Genomic DNA, 13,508 nt, shown 5'->3' with positions numbered 1-13,508 from the left:
TTCTTGAAGTGTCTATCTTAACTGATTACAGATGTGGCTATGGTGTTTAGCACATAACAGACCCCTCTCCAAATACTTAATGTGTTTTAAATGGGCTTTTTTTTTTTTTTTTTTTTTTTTTACCACATTAATTTTCAAAAAACTGGGAGTCCTGAATCACTCAGCTCTCCCTCCCTAGCTTGAGGTCATATACATTCAAGTAGGTCTTAAGACATTATTTTGATTATATTTCACACAGATAAAATCAGTTTTTATAGAAGATTAGTGCATGCAGTTTACACATGATACATAATTAATGAGTGTGCATAAATGGTTAATGATTTTTGCATAAATGGCAACACACCTGCTCATATTAACCATTTTGCTTGTAACAATCCACATCAATTCTTGATCTGTTTCCATGTAATTACTTTGAAATTATCTTCCAAATCTTTTCCAGAAATCTTAGCTGTTCACAGCATTTTATAAAGTCAGATTCTCTGCAGCCCCTGGTCATCTGTTGAGAAACTTGGCCACAGCTTTTCCACAGTTAGCCAGTACAGATCTTTTTCTTTAGTTTAGTGAATTTTTAAGCCAATCACTGCCTTTGACAGCAAGTCCAAGCTGTTCTGTTTGAGCTGGAGTGTTGTTGGCATTATTCACATTCTTTATCCAATTTAATAGAATTCTACAATTCAATAGAATTTTATACATCTTTAAGCTACTGTATTCATAATATTAAACTAATGAAGTACAATTATTTTATTTTCCTAGAAAATATTGAAGATGTTTTTGATGCTTCTTACCTGTTCATTGTAGATGGATGAATTTATTGATGATCTTGGCAAGTAATGTTATACAGTACATATTCTAAAATAAATTTCTAATTTCTATCATCTTTTTTTTTTTAAGATATTTCTATTCCTAAAGATCTTTTTACTTTAGTGTTATTTAATATTTAATTTTAGCTTTCTTCCATTTTATATCTCTCTCTCTTTTTTTTTTTTTTTTTTTTTTTTTTTTTCTCCTATGTTCTCCTGTCCAGGAGGAATCCATTCTTTTTCTTGCCTTCTTGGCTTCTGTTCTCTGTAAGCTGAAATTAAGGTAGCTTTAGATCCAGTTATTGATACTGCGACCTGTAACATTCTGTAGGGCTTTATGCCTGTTCTTAGTCTATATTAGGATATTGAGCTTGTTCTAACTAGTTTGCAAATACCTTATCCCTAAGTCATCTCAGTCAATTGTAGTTAAATAAATAGATTATATTGTAAAATAATTCAACAGCATGCACTTCTATTTCATATACAGTTTTCTTCAGTGTCCCCTGTATAATTCATTTACTTGGAAATGAAGAGCTATAGTTGTAATGTATAAATCACAAAAATTAATGCAGAACAAAAATCTCCTACTGGAATATGTTTACTTCAGAAATTTTGAGTTTCACTGTGACAAAGAGTGCTTATTCCCTAATACAAGCCTCACCCCCTGCAGAGAGCTTTCCCTTTTGAACTTGTGTAAATTGACTGAAGCTTTGTTCCAAGTCTCTCTGGAATACTGGCATTCAGGTTGCTGACAGAAGAACCCTGCAGATAGCTCGAGGGGATTTCTTTATCCCTTCAGCTGCCACTATGATCAGGTTTTTAAAGTTTTCCTTGAAGATGAGTTATAATTGAAAGGTAAACAGTTCTGGAAGCTTCTGTGGAAGACAGAGTTAAAGCAAACAACTGAAAAAAAAAGAAACAAAGAGTGAATGAAACCCCTAAGAACTAGTAACCCATCTGGAGAACAAAAGGGGAAATAGCTACAATTGATCAAGTTTACACTGAAAAAATAATATGGAGTTTCATTGAAAAATTCTGTATGGTAAGATTTTACACTGTTAATCGCATGACTATTCCGAGACACTACTGTCAGTGCTGAGGTTAGTGCACAGCTTCAGTTTCACTTTCTGTTGAGAAATTTAGAAAGAAAAAAACAGGAAAAGCAAGAGTTTTTGAAAAACATTTGTAAAGATTAGTGATCGCTCTGTTACAAATGGCATCTCCTCAGTTGTTTTAAGCGGAAGTCTTTCATGCAGAAAGAGTAGTCCAATGATCATCCTTTAAGGAATTTTAAGTCCTTTGGAAATGTTTGCTGAAAATGCCAACATGATTAGCTTTGATTTTACATTATACATATATTTGTAGAATCTATTTAAAATTATCATATGTTGCGATCTAACTGCAAACTCATCAAAGTTATGTAAACGTTCACAACTTTTGTTTGGAAATGTCTTCCAAATTTTCTACTGTGCTCTCTCCTGTCTGACCTGTTCATGAACCATACAGTTATATCCTGTATGAGATAATTTACATTCTGTGAGAGGCTTAATTGTACAACAGTGATTCAAATTATCCATAGGACCAAGATTATCAATCACAGTACAAATAGCTATGCTTGAGGAAAATTATTACCAGCAAAACAGATGTATTTCTGTTGCTTTAGATTATAAAATTCTAGTGTCCTTATTCACAATGGGCCCTTAGTTCTGCCTAGTACCTTTAGTGTCAGTTAAATGCATGCCAAACTAAAATAAACCAGAACTCAAGGTGAAAATACTTAAACCTGATTTGAAATGTGATAATAGTTTAGCTGTTATTAAAATAGCTGCATTTCTGAGATTATGCAGATTGCTACTTACTCCTTTTTATAGTCACCATATTTCGGAGGTCATTGAAAATTTACAGAGATTGATTCTGGAATCATTTGCTTCATTTGAATACATCTTTCTGAAAAAATTTTGATTATTCTGGGTAGAGGTGGTAATTCATGTTTTTCCTTCCCACACTTGATAATTTGTTGCCGTATTTTCCCCCTGTGCTGTGGATTAAGTCATGTTTCCTCCATAATGTTTTACAAATGCCCTACCAAATTTTGGGATGTACCTGTAGCTATCAAGGCAGAGTAATCTGAACCTAAGTGAACCTAAGTTTTTGCTAAACAACCTGTGTGATGAGGAATCTAAAGACACTGATGTTTTTTTCACAAGCACTATAATAACTTTCTTGTTTTCTCAGCGTTAGTGATCTCTTAGGAATGTCCTGTCCCCTTCTCAGTGTGTTCTCTAGTGCTGAGTTCCTGTCTGTAGGATAACGTCTAGTCCTTTCCCACTTGCTCATTTGGTTTCCTTATCCCCACAGCCAGGTGTGTAAGCATAGAAACTCCCCTCCTTCACAAGCAGCAGAATGAAAGAAGTTCACACAAGTTCTAAATTCAGGTATGAGGTCCCTCATTTCACCATTCCACCATTTCTAACGAAGAAGAAATAATAGATGTTAACTTCTTTTCAATTTAAATAGAAATCTCTACAAATAAGTCATAGTTGATCGAAAGAACTATGCTGACTCGATTGTTTCCACCTTCCACAGCAGAGTTAAGCTTATATTTAACTCATGGAGCTGGTAATTCTGTACCAGTATTTCTCACTAGGAAACCTTATTTTAGCTTGCTCCTGATTTGGCACACTTGGTCATTTTTTCTGTTTTTATAAGAGAGGGATTTCTTGAACTTGTTTGAATTTTGATTTTATTGCTTAGATTTATGAAAATGTATTAGTTAGTTACCAGTTAAGGAAATTAAGGAAAACGTTTTTCAGCAAGGTCAATATTTCTACTGCGTCTCCCTGGAGAAACCTTGGCACCTCTGTTTGGAAAAAGGGTTGGAAATACGGCAAGAAGCATGCCCAGTAAGTTTGAGTTTCCTTTTGAGTCCAAGGAAATCAACATATGCATATGGTATATGTAAAATATGCAGCTTATGCATTCTCAAGACAGATGTCTTTTTTTTTTTGCAATCTACCCATCTGCACTGAATGCTCTCCTGTCCAACCTAAGTCTTTTTTTTTATTTTTTTAATTTTTGTTTACCTATTTGCAGTAACTGAAGAGTGCAATTGATACTGAAACTGCTTTTCTTCTACTTTCAGTTATTTCATGCAGATGATCTTCCTGGTTTTTGTACAGAAGGAAGATGAGACGAATACGCTGATGGAGAAGTCTGAAGACAAAAGATGCTAAGTGTCAGTAGAAGGAAGAGCTTGGGTGTAAGTAATAGATGAGAAGGCGATGAACTGAGTTGCTAAAGAAGTTTGAAACCATGCAGAAAGAGAAAAAACATGTACAGAAAATTAACAATACAAAGTAGTTTTCATAAGGAACTAGAACTAGACCTATGATTATCATAAAACTTGATTTTCCTGAGCCTGGAACTGAACCAAAAAATTCTTAGAAATCTGCATGCCTATGCTTGTTAGCAAATTGCTGGGAAGTCCAGTGAATATTCTTTGTAATTTTAGTTTTCATCTATGTTGATTGAGAATGAATTATCTATCCATAGTCACAGAAAACTGCCGTGGGTAACTATTTTGCAGATTTAATCTCTGCTTATTATTTATATCAGTGACTTTGATCAGGCCACATAATGGATTTTTTTTTCATTTTTCTTTCCTGAAAGTTTGAAAGCAATTTTTGCTTGTAAATATTTTGGGTATAATATATCTTGGAGTCATCCCAGGCATTTTATAGTCCTACAAACACCTCAGCTCCCAAGAAAGTACTATTCTTCTTTAAAACAATATGTCAGTTTCTCATGAAGTATCTGAACTTGTTATTCTGCAGAGTATGTGTTGGTTTTGTTTTGTTTTGTTTTGTTTTTTTCTTGTCACAGTTTTACCAAGTTTGTCTTTAGGGAGAAGAGTAAAACAAAATAAAACTTTAGGGAGATGGGAGCCATCTGCCCCTGTTACAAAGAACACCAAGGGGATTTCAGCACTTTTCTGTTTGTCAATGAATGGCAGATTGTGCTAATTCAGGCACACAATAATTTAAGAAATGCCAGTGTTTCTATTTCATAAAACTTTCTAAAAAATTGTCCCATAATGTTTCAGAAATTGGTTTCAGTGATCTATCCAAAGCAAACCATACGGACGTTTAAGCTGATCAGATATAACTCAAAAAAACCCCAAACATTTGGGTAGCACATTTTAAAGACAATTTGCCAAAATTGATATAGAGATAATTATTGACAATTACTAGAATTGGTCAACAATGAAATTCTATTTGAAAGAATATCTGTATTTTCTAAAGATTTTCAAAAATGGAAAAAGAAAACAACACCACAACTTAAAAAGGAAATAAAAATCAAAATCACACATTTTTTCATCTCAGTATACAAAAACAGCTATTCAACAATATAAATATATTAATAACACAATTAATAAACACAAATGAGTTTAATGTGATATTATTTTAGGTTTGATATATTTATACTGGAAATTTCTTTTTCCATGTTGAAAAAGTTAGAAGGCTTAGAACTATATCACAGGGCTTTTGTGATGCCATGTTTCTTCAGAATTACTTTTTTCAAAGTTCTTTTTTTTTTTCCCCAGAAATTACTATATCTTACCAACCTTTCTTTTGTCAAAATGGTGCAGCACATTATAAAGGATGTTCCCTCATAAAACTTCCTTAAACCCCGGAATCTACTGATAAATGATTTCTTTTTCTTTTTATATGAAATGTATCTGTTAGCAGGTATTTATTTCACAGTGCGAGCACTCGCTTTTTACAATTAGCTATGCTGCAGTAATAGCTATGTTTCTTTCCTTTATTTGAAGAGAGGTATTTAAATTCATGGTTTAAGACTCGCTAAGGCAAAAATATTGTCCATTTTGTATGTATCTGTGCATGATAGCATACCATCCTAGTCAGTGAAATCCCATCCATACTGAAGCTGTAAAAAATTTTGCTGCTGTATCCTTAGTCTGTTGTTTCATATTCAGCTAATGTGGGGGAATCCTTACTATTGCTTGATTTAGCCCAGTTATTATCAGTAAAACCATATACATAAACAAGTGACATTTTTAATACTGCAGAGAAAATATGGTAGTAAGTTGACTCTCCTGTAGATTCTGCTTAAATGCATTGTATGACAGTTCTTCTTTAAACTATTCAGTGAAAATGAAAGAAAGTTTGAAGTTTGTTCTTTGCTGTACAAATGGGCAAATTACTTTTGAGCAGAAATATTCTAATTAATATTATCAAAATAAAATGTCAGTTTTCATATGCTTATCCATGCAACTGTGAATCGACAGAGATTAATTTCAGAATACTATAAAAATAGAAGATGAGGCAGATGTAAAATAATATGTATTAGGGAAATAATTGGTCACAAAGATAGATGTGATTAAGGCAAGCATGATATCAAAATGAGTAGAGTTAAGACATTTCCAGGAATGTGGGTGCTTTTATTGAAGTTGAACATTGCATAAGAAGGAGCTTGAGGATAACAAAGGCAAGGGAACAAGTTGTTATTACCTGACCATGAGGAAATTCAGCCTACAAATGAGTAAACGTGATAATGCGTGATAGGGATTTACAGCAGAAGGATATCATTGAACTTCACTGGAAAAATACTTAAAAGGTTGGTTGGTGTTTCCTGGGTTGTTGACTTTTTGTCTTTTGATGGGAGCAGTAGCACTGCCTTCTTGTTGAAGTTTATTTGGCAAAAGACCTTATTTTCGGAATTTTTATTTTAGCTTTCAACAAACTTTTAACAAACTGAATGGGCAACATGGCTTGACATCCAATCATATCATTCAATCACACCAAAATAAACTTTGTGCTGACATCATCATAGGAAAAAATCCAAGTTATCAACTGTTTTTTGCTGTTGTTGTGCTTTTTTTTTTTCTTTTTTTTTCAAATGGTTGTATGCCTTGAAATTCTCACATAGAGAGGAAAAAGCAGTTCTTACTCATAGTCTGAATCAGAAGGTTAGAACACTGCCCTTTATTTTTATACATTTCTTTATACAAATGCAATTGTCAAGCTATGCAAAGCCAGCTGGCACCAGACACTTGTTGACCTGCAGACCTGAGATGGGAGCTACAGAAGTCAGATCCATAAAAAAAGAGAAGTATTTGATTTTAAAAGAATTTTACTGAAAATGAACCACAAGCCAAATGGTGCATTATAAATATTTTGTGAAATAAATATGTTAGTAGTATAATTTTATATTCTGTAAGATGCTGCTGAAATCCTAATAAACCTTATGATGCAAAGAAATATTAAAATGCAGAGCAGTCAGTTAAAGCTATATTATCCTTGTGCTTTAGATTTTACACTGAGAGAATGCATGCATTTGACACTGTTAATAATAATAATGCAAGCTTATGACACTGTTTTTTTTAAATGCTCATTACAATTATTTGAAATATATGGAAAATACTGAATATGATACTTAAGCTAAATTGTTTATTCCAGATAGAACTCACTTTCTGCTGTTTACATGTTCATCAGGTACAGCTTCCAGAATAGTCTATCAATGTGATAGATGGACTTAAAGAACAGATGTTGCAGGAAGTGGCGCAAGAATTTATGTGGGCAATGGCTCAAGCAGATGAACTGTGCATATAATTTTATATGCCCATAGTAGTGTTGGAACTTGATATTTCAGATGTTGTATAGATAAAACGCGACTTGAGAGATGGAATAGAACATGAATAGAAACAGTGCATTTTTTTGTATCACAGCTTTTCTCCATGTATGTGAACAGATGGAAGGAGACTGTGAGAAACTGGTCCATAAAATGATCTTTCTATTCCAGCCAGTCTGCTTGGGTCGCTGTCAACAAGAACTACTGTTGCACTTAACGTTAAATACTCTTTTGTCTGTGATTCATCTGCACATTAGAAATGATACTTCTGAAAACCAAACCAGACTCTGGAGAAAGAAGAGAATGAAACTGGAGAAAACAACTGGAAGTTTGTTTTGGGGAGGAATCAGTCAATCACTATGACATCCAAACAAAGAAGAGTTACTACATGGAAGATAAGTGGTGAGTACAAATGTCCTACAAGTACAATGGTGATGAATTGGGATTTGTTTGTTAGCATTCTTTGGTAGTAAAAGTATTTTAAAAAGAAGCCTATTATAGAAGTTAATGATTTGAGAAAAAAGATAGAAAAGACCATGTGTTTATCATGTGCACCATTGTGCCAAATTAGCTTTGCTCCCTGATATGCATCTGTTTGCATTCTTTCTTATCTAAACGGCTGTGCAATAGTCATTAGGACGAAAGCATTTCTGTTTTGATAAATCGCTTATCTTACTCCCATTGTCATTGTGTATACCTCCTCATATCACATGAATTATTCTCTTTGCTTCACGAATCACAGTTGTATGCATGTATTTGTATTAGCCTGTGAGAGCTTGGTTTTGAATGGACAGCGCAAAGGGAAGAGGCTTGACAGGAATTTGGAAATCAGAGTTCAAATTGTATAGGAATATTCACTGGCTGTTTTAATTGTATGGGAAAGACAGCAAGGCAGACAGGTATCTGAACTGTTCTTTTCTCTTAATGCTATACAACTACATTACAGAAACTAATTTTAAATAGCTTTACTGTTATTAAAGCTGAGTGGGTGGTAACTTTGGTCTAATAATTAATATGATTAATGATTCCTATTTTATTGTGTTGGCCCATGGCATCACAGATGTGTGTTTGTGGTAAGGCAGTTAGGGTTGAACCTTTCCACCGGTATTCCATTATGGTTTTTGTTGCCACGTGACAGACAGCAGCATAGGGGCAGTCTGACAAATGGAAGTGCATAGGAAGCAAAGGTGTGTAACTGAATTCCTCCATGAGGAAAAAATGGCAGTCATTAATAGTCATCAATACTTGCTGAACTTTTATGGAGACCAGGGAGTGAATGTCAGCAGTGGGTGGTGTGTTTCAGCAGTGACAACAGTGACAGGAAAGACAAGCCATGTTCCAGATGGCTGTGCATAGTTGTCACACCACAAAATGCTCATCCATGTAAATTGGTTAATGGTGGTGACTATGTTGAAAAACAACGTAGCTATGGATTTGCTCTATCCAGTAGTGTTCTTGTGCTCTTTGTTGTACTTTCAATGGAAATAAATAGAAGGAGTGACCTCTGTATTCAGTTTCTGCAGTACTAGTTTGGGCTATTCTGATTTCTTTTTGAAACTCCTTTTGTTTAGGAACTAAATAGGAGACATTACTTTTGGTGAGACCTATGTATAATGACAGTGATGCAACCTGATCATCAATAATTTTTTTACTTCAAAATTTCATCTCAACTCCATTAGAGTTCATAGTGGGTGCAGAACTCTCTACTCATGTTTGTGACAAAACAGTGATTGTAGGAACATATTTTAAGTTTTCTGTCTTTGGAATTGTAGCCTCAATTTCTAAAGAGTAAAATCTCTTTTAAAGTAATATGAAGTAGGATGTTTGGTCAAAGATCCAGGGAAATTGCTGGACCAAAATAGATTCAGGCCTTGTCTATCCCTCACTACGTGTCTAAAGGAAAAATAATGTAATGCACTGAAAAGAAAGTTAGACCTTACTGTGAACCTGTAGAACAATTATTAAACTAGTATTCTTATTTGGCAAAAAATAAGTTAAAAGAGAACTCCAAGATTGATTCCTGTTAAAGTAGGATCATGCTGCTTTGAATCTGTGAAATTTAATATTTTAGCTGTTATGTTCTAAAGTAGTCCCTTTGCTTATGAAGAAAGCCAATTTTATAAAAAGGATTTTCTCCTTTTATAGTACAAAATAAAGTAGCATTGGGCTTTATGATAGATTACAATAATCTCCCTCTTGTGTTTCAGTATTTTTGAAGGATTTGGATTAGGGAAAGCATAATCAAGAAAAGAATGGTTAATCCAGAAGAAAAGTGTGATTTGCAGTGAAAGGCCAAATGAAATTGTTTTATCAGTCACTTTATTAATGCAGCAAAATAACTGAGATTTAACAGAAAATCTTTGACAAGGTACATTTTCTTGATGAGAGAGGAGCAAACTAATACACTATTATAGTACTCAAAGCATTGTATCAGAAGAGGACCCATTGTTTTATACCCTGTACAAAGCATTAAATCATAGTTCTGCGTAGTGTAGAAGTACTGGCTTCTGGGAAAGACCTATAAACTGATTTGCCTGGATTCATTTAACAAGGTAGTCACCCATTCAGTGCATGCATGCAACTCCTTAGATGTGAGTTAATGTGTAGGAAATGGGACAGAAGTGAAATGTAACTGTTCTGTTCTTACTGTGTAAACTTCTTCAGGGTGGAAGGAAGTAAAGTGTGTGGTAAGAGCAGCTTCGTACCACAGTAGATGGACATAGCACAGTGGATGGATGATGAATTTCACAGAGATGTTTACAGTATACTTCCTTACTAAAGATTTCCTCAGTGACACCACTGTGTGCCATATTTTGCATGTGGGAAATTGTGATTAGGATCCACAGGATCCTAATCCCAAAGCAGCATTGCTAGGAATATAATATAAATACTGGTTTTGGATATCTGGGATAATATTCAGCTCACTTTTATCTCAGAGAGATTCACCTTTCATTAATTTTGATGCCTAAATGTAGAACTTTATATCTAATCAGCATGTCTACTTAGGTTCCAGTAAGCATCAATAAAAGTGAATTGATCCACGCAGAGGAGTCAAGACAATTAACAAGCTAACTTAGATGTACCTCGTTATTTTAGGGTGATGATGACTAACCTTCTAAACTCTGCTGACTGGAGCCCAGACTTATCTGCTGCCAAAATGCAGTTAGATGAGCTGAATCATCCTTGGATTCCATAATATGAGCAGTGTGTCAGATTGTACTACCTCTTGTCTTTAGTATAGATCCTTGGATAAACTGCCTGAACTGCACATCATGAAATAGGTACAAAGCAGCAAACTGTAGCCTTTAAAATCCTTCATCATCTTCTGAGATCAGTCCACTTAAATTTACAGTGACTGTGCCTTCTTAGCAAGTTCAGACCTGTGGTCTTTTTGGCAAGAGTTCCTACTGAGGTATATAGACATTCTGACTGTGCAGGGAGATACCTGTGACTGCCAACAGCCAGCAAGGCTATCCAGTTACTTCTCATGCTACACTACTCACAACTATGATTTAATGCTTTGTACAGGATATAAAATATCTCCATTGACAGTGGCTCCTCCATTCTGGAAACCAGATGGTTTATAGAAAAGTATAGAACAATGAATTCACTGAGTTCTTAGTATTTTTACCAATCTAATTCAGGAAACTCTGAATGTGTTAAGCATCTGCATATATATCTTATGTGGATTAACAGCTTAATTCTATGTATTCAAGATCTTGCATAATCTTTTAGACACCAGCTCCACAGGATTATAAAAAGAAGTTAAAAAAAAACAAAAACAAAAACAAAACAAAACAAACAAACAAAAAAAAACTGATGAACTTTTGCGTTATAGAAAGGTTGCCCTTGGAAGGATTCTCAAGGATTTATTTCAAGAGACTGAAGGCAGTGTTATAATAAATTTCCACTGAGTCATGATGAGGCAATTATAATTTTGTTCCTGAAACAAAAGAGACCTGAATGGTACTAGGAATTTGCACAAGGCATTTCTCTGCTTTCCATAAAATAAGCAATTTACTTGAAGATCTAGCAAACCCTAAGACAGCAGTAACTTCCAGGACATTGCTCTTTGCCCTTTTACATTTTCATTTAGTAACACCTAGTAAGGGTTTCTGCAGCTCTATACATTATTTTGTATCAGATCAAGAAAGAAGTTTAAAGAGAAATCCTTAATTTAATTGGAATACATTTATTAGCAACATTTGAACAACTGTTAGGTCACTGACCATGTTGGGATAATTAGTATCTTGATATTTTCTTGGTTGTTTTTCAAATTTAATAAATTTTGAATTATTTTATCTTTTAAGACACTAATTAAACTGAATAAGTAAATATAACCAATTGGTTTAGATATACAACCTAACAGAGATACATAATTTTTCATAGTGCTATTTTAATTAGTTGTCATGGTTTCATGATTTTTGGTTATCAGTATTCCACATCATAACATCATGTAATGCACTGGGGGTTTGACTGCTGACGCTCAAGTTCCGAGTGCCTGTCCGGAGGAGAAGAAGAACTACATTTCCCCAGGGGGCTTTGCGGTCAGCGAGGAGATATAACTCCCGGCAAGGTCACCTGATGTTCTCTTCTTTGCCTGCGCTTCTTTGCTTGTGCTTCTCCATCTGCGCTTCTCCGTCTGTGCTTCTTCATCGGCTCAACTTGACTGCACTTCTCATCTCAGCGTTGTGGTGAGGCCGATCCACCTTCCAGACACACACTCTTTCTCTCTCTCCTTATATTCTGCTGATACTATATTTAGTAAATTAGTTTGTTTCACCTCAGATTGTTGCCGCTGTTTTCAATTATTTCGGGGTCCCCTATTTTCCTTTTCCAGGGGCGCGGATCCGTGGATCCCTCCACCCTTCTAGTCACGGAACCGGACCGAACCAGCCCGTAAACCGTTGACACTAGTTTAGATTTGAATTTATAGTTTTACAGCTATTTTGAGTATTAAAACCAAAATCTGAGTGTCTATTATTTGGCTGTGTGTCATAGTACGTATTCCCAGAAGGCTTATTTTAATAAACGTTTTAAACTTTGGAAAAAGATCAGCATATACTGTTTCTCGTGAACTGAACTGCAGATGCTTTCTGTGTTACACCTGAAGGTTTTGCAGCCTGGTTTTCTAGATGGCAGAAATGTTCCGAGTGTGCAACAGATTTCATTCTGCTTGTGTCATGAGTCTCCCTTCTTTTCTGCCATCCAAGGTGCTTGTAGAAGAGAAAGTTGTAACTGCATCTCTCCTTACCAACGAGCCAGTGCTTTTGACACAGATTTGCTCAGATAAGTTAAAACTATAGATAGTTAAGAAGAAAATGTTATGAAGAATCCAGGTAAAATTCTATTCCTATAGAAAATCAGCTGTATCTACATCTTAATTAGTGCCAACTATTATGAATAACAAAACTGGAAAACTAAGTACATATTTTCATTTGACAATCACAGACTTTTTAAATTTTTCTTTTTATTTTTTGTTAAGATGGTAAAGAATATTGAGGACAGACAATACCAGCCCTTTGTAGCTGAGCAGAATGGTTTCAGGCCTGAAGCTGCTTTAGGAGAGAGCTCTTTATCTGAAATGTTGAGAGATATGGAGCAGTCACAGAGATTTCCTGGTGTTTGAAGCACACTTGAACAATAAAGAATACTGCAGCCAAGCACCAAACATTCATAGCTGATGCCCTGTAGTAACTTATTTTATCTAAACTCTGTCTTCCTGCTACCTACTTCTCTTTTGTTGAGGAATACAAAAGAATAGGAGTCAGAAGGTATCTGTTAGGAAAGACACTTGTGCAAATAGCTAATGTCATTTGCAGCTTTGAGCAAAATTCTACACTTACTACGTATAATTTTGTAATGTATGTGAGGCTGAAGTGCAGGCATGTTGCATTCTCTGAACTGCAGGTTTAGTGTTGCTCAATTATTCCTACCCAATTTTTAACAGCATCATAGGAGTTTCAGAGGACATAAACAGAGATTAATTTTTATATGATAAATAATTATCCCAGCTACCATTTTTTACTGTAGGCTCCTTCACTGACTTAACAATGA

The 13,508-nt window shown here is 34.8% G+C and overlaps 1 long non-coding RNA gene across 1 annotated transcript in view; it reads left to right on the top strand.

Moving 5' to 3' along the window:
- Window positions 1–13,508, top strand: part of LOC146543704 (uncharacterized) — a 113,442-nt gene that overhangs the window by 56,657 nt on the left and 43,277 nt on the right. Inside the window, exons 2-4 of the long non-coding RNA XR_014885147.1 lie at window positions 3,159–3,235; window positions 3,943–4,059; window positions 7,709–7,853. This is a non-coding gene — a long non-coding RNA (uncharacterized LOC146543704). The remainder of the gene's footprint in view (window positions 1–3,158; window positions 3,236–3,942; window positions 4,060–7,708; window positions 7,854–13,508) is intronic.

Source organism: Meleagris gallopavo, chromosome 10, assembly GCF_905368555.1.
Source record: "Meleagris gallopavo chromosome 10, MGAL_WU_HG_1.1, whole genome shotgun sequence".
In the NCBI taxonomy this organism is placed as follows: domain Eukaryota; kingdom Metazoa; phylum Chordata; class Aves; order Galliformes; family Phasianidae; genus Meleagris; species Meleagris gallopavo.
The sequence above is the reverse complement of the archived record's forward strand: the minus strand, read 5'-3'. Positions and strand labels throughout refer to the sequence as shown.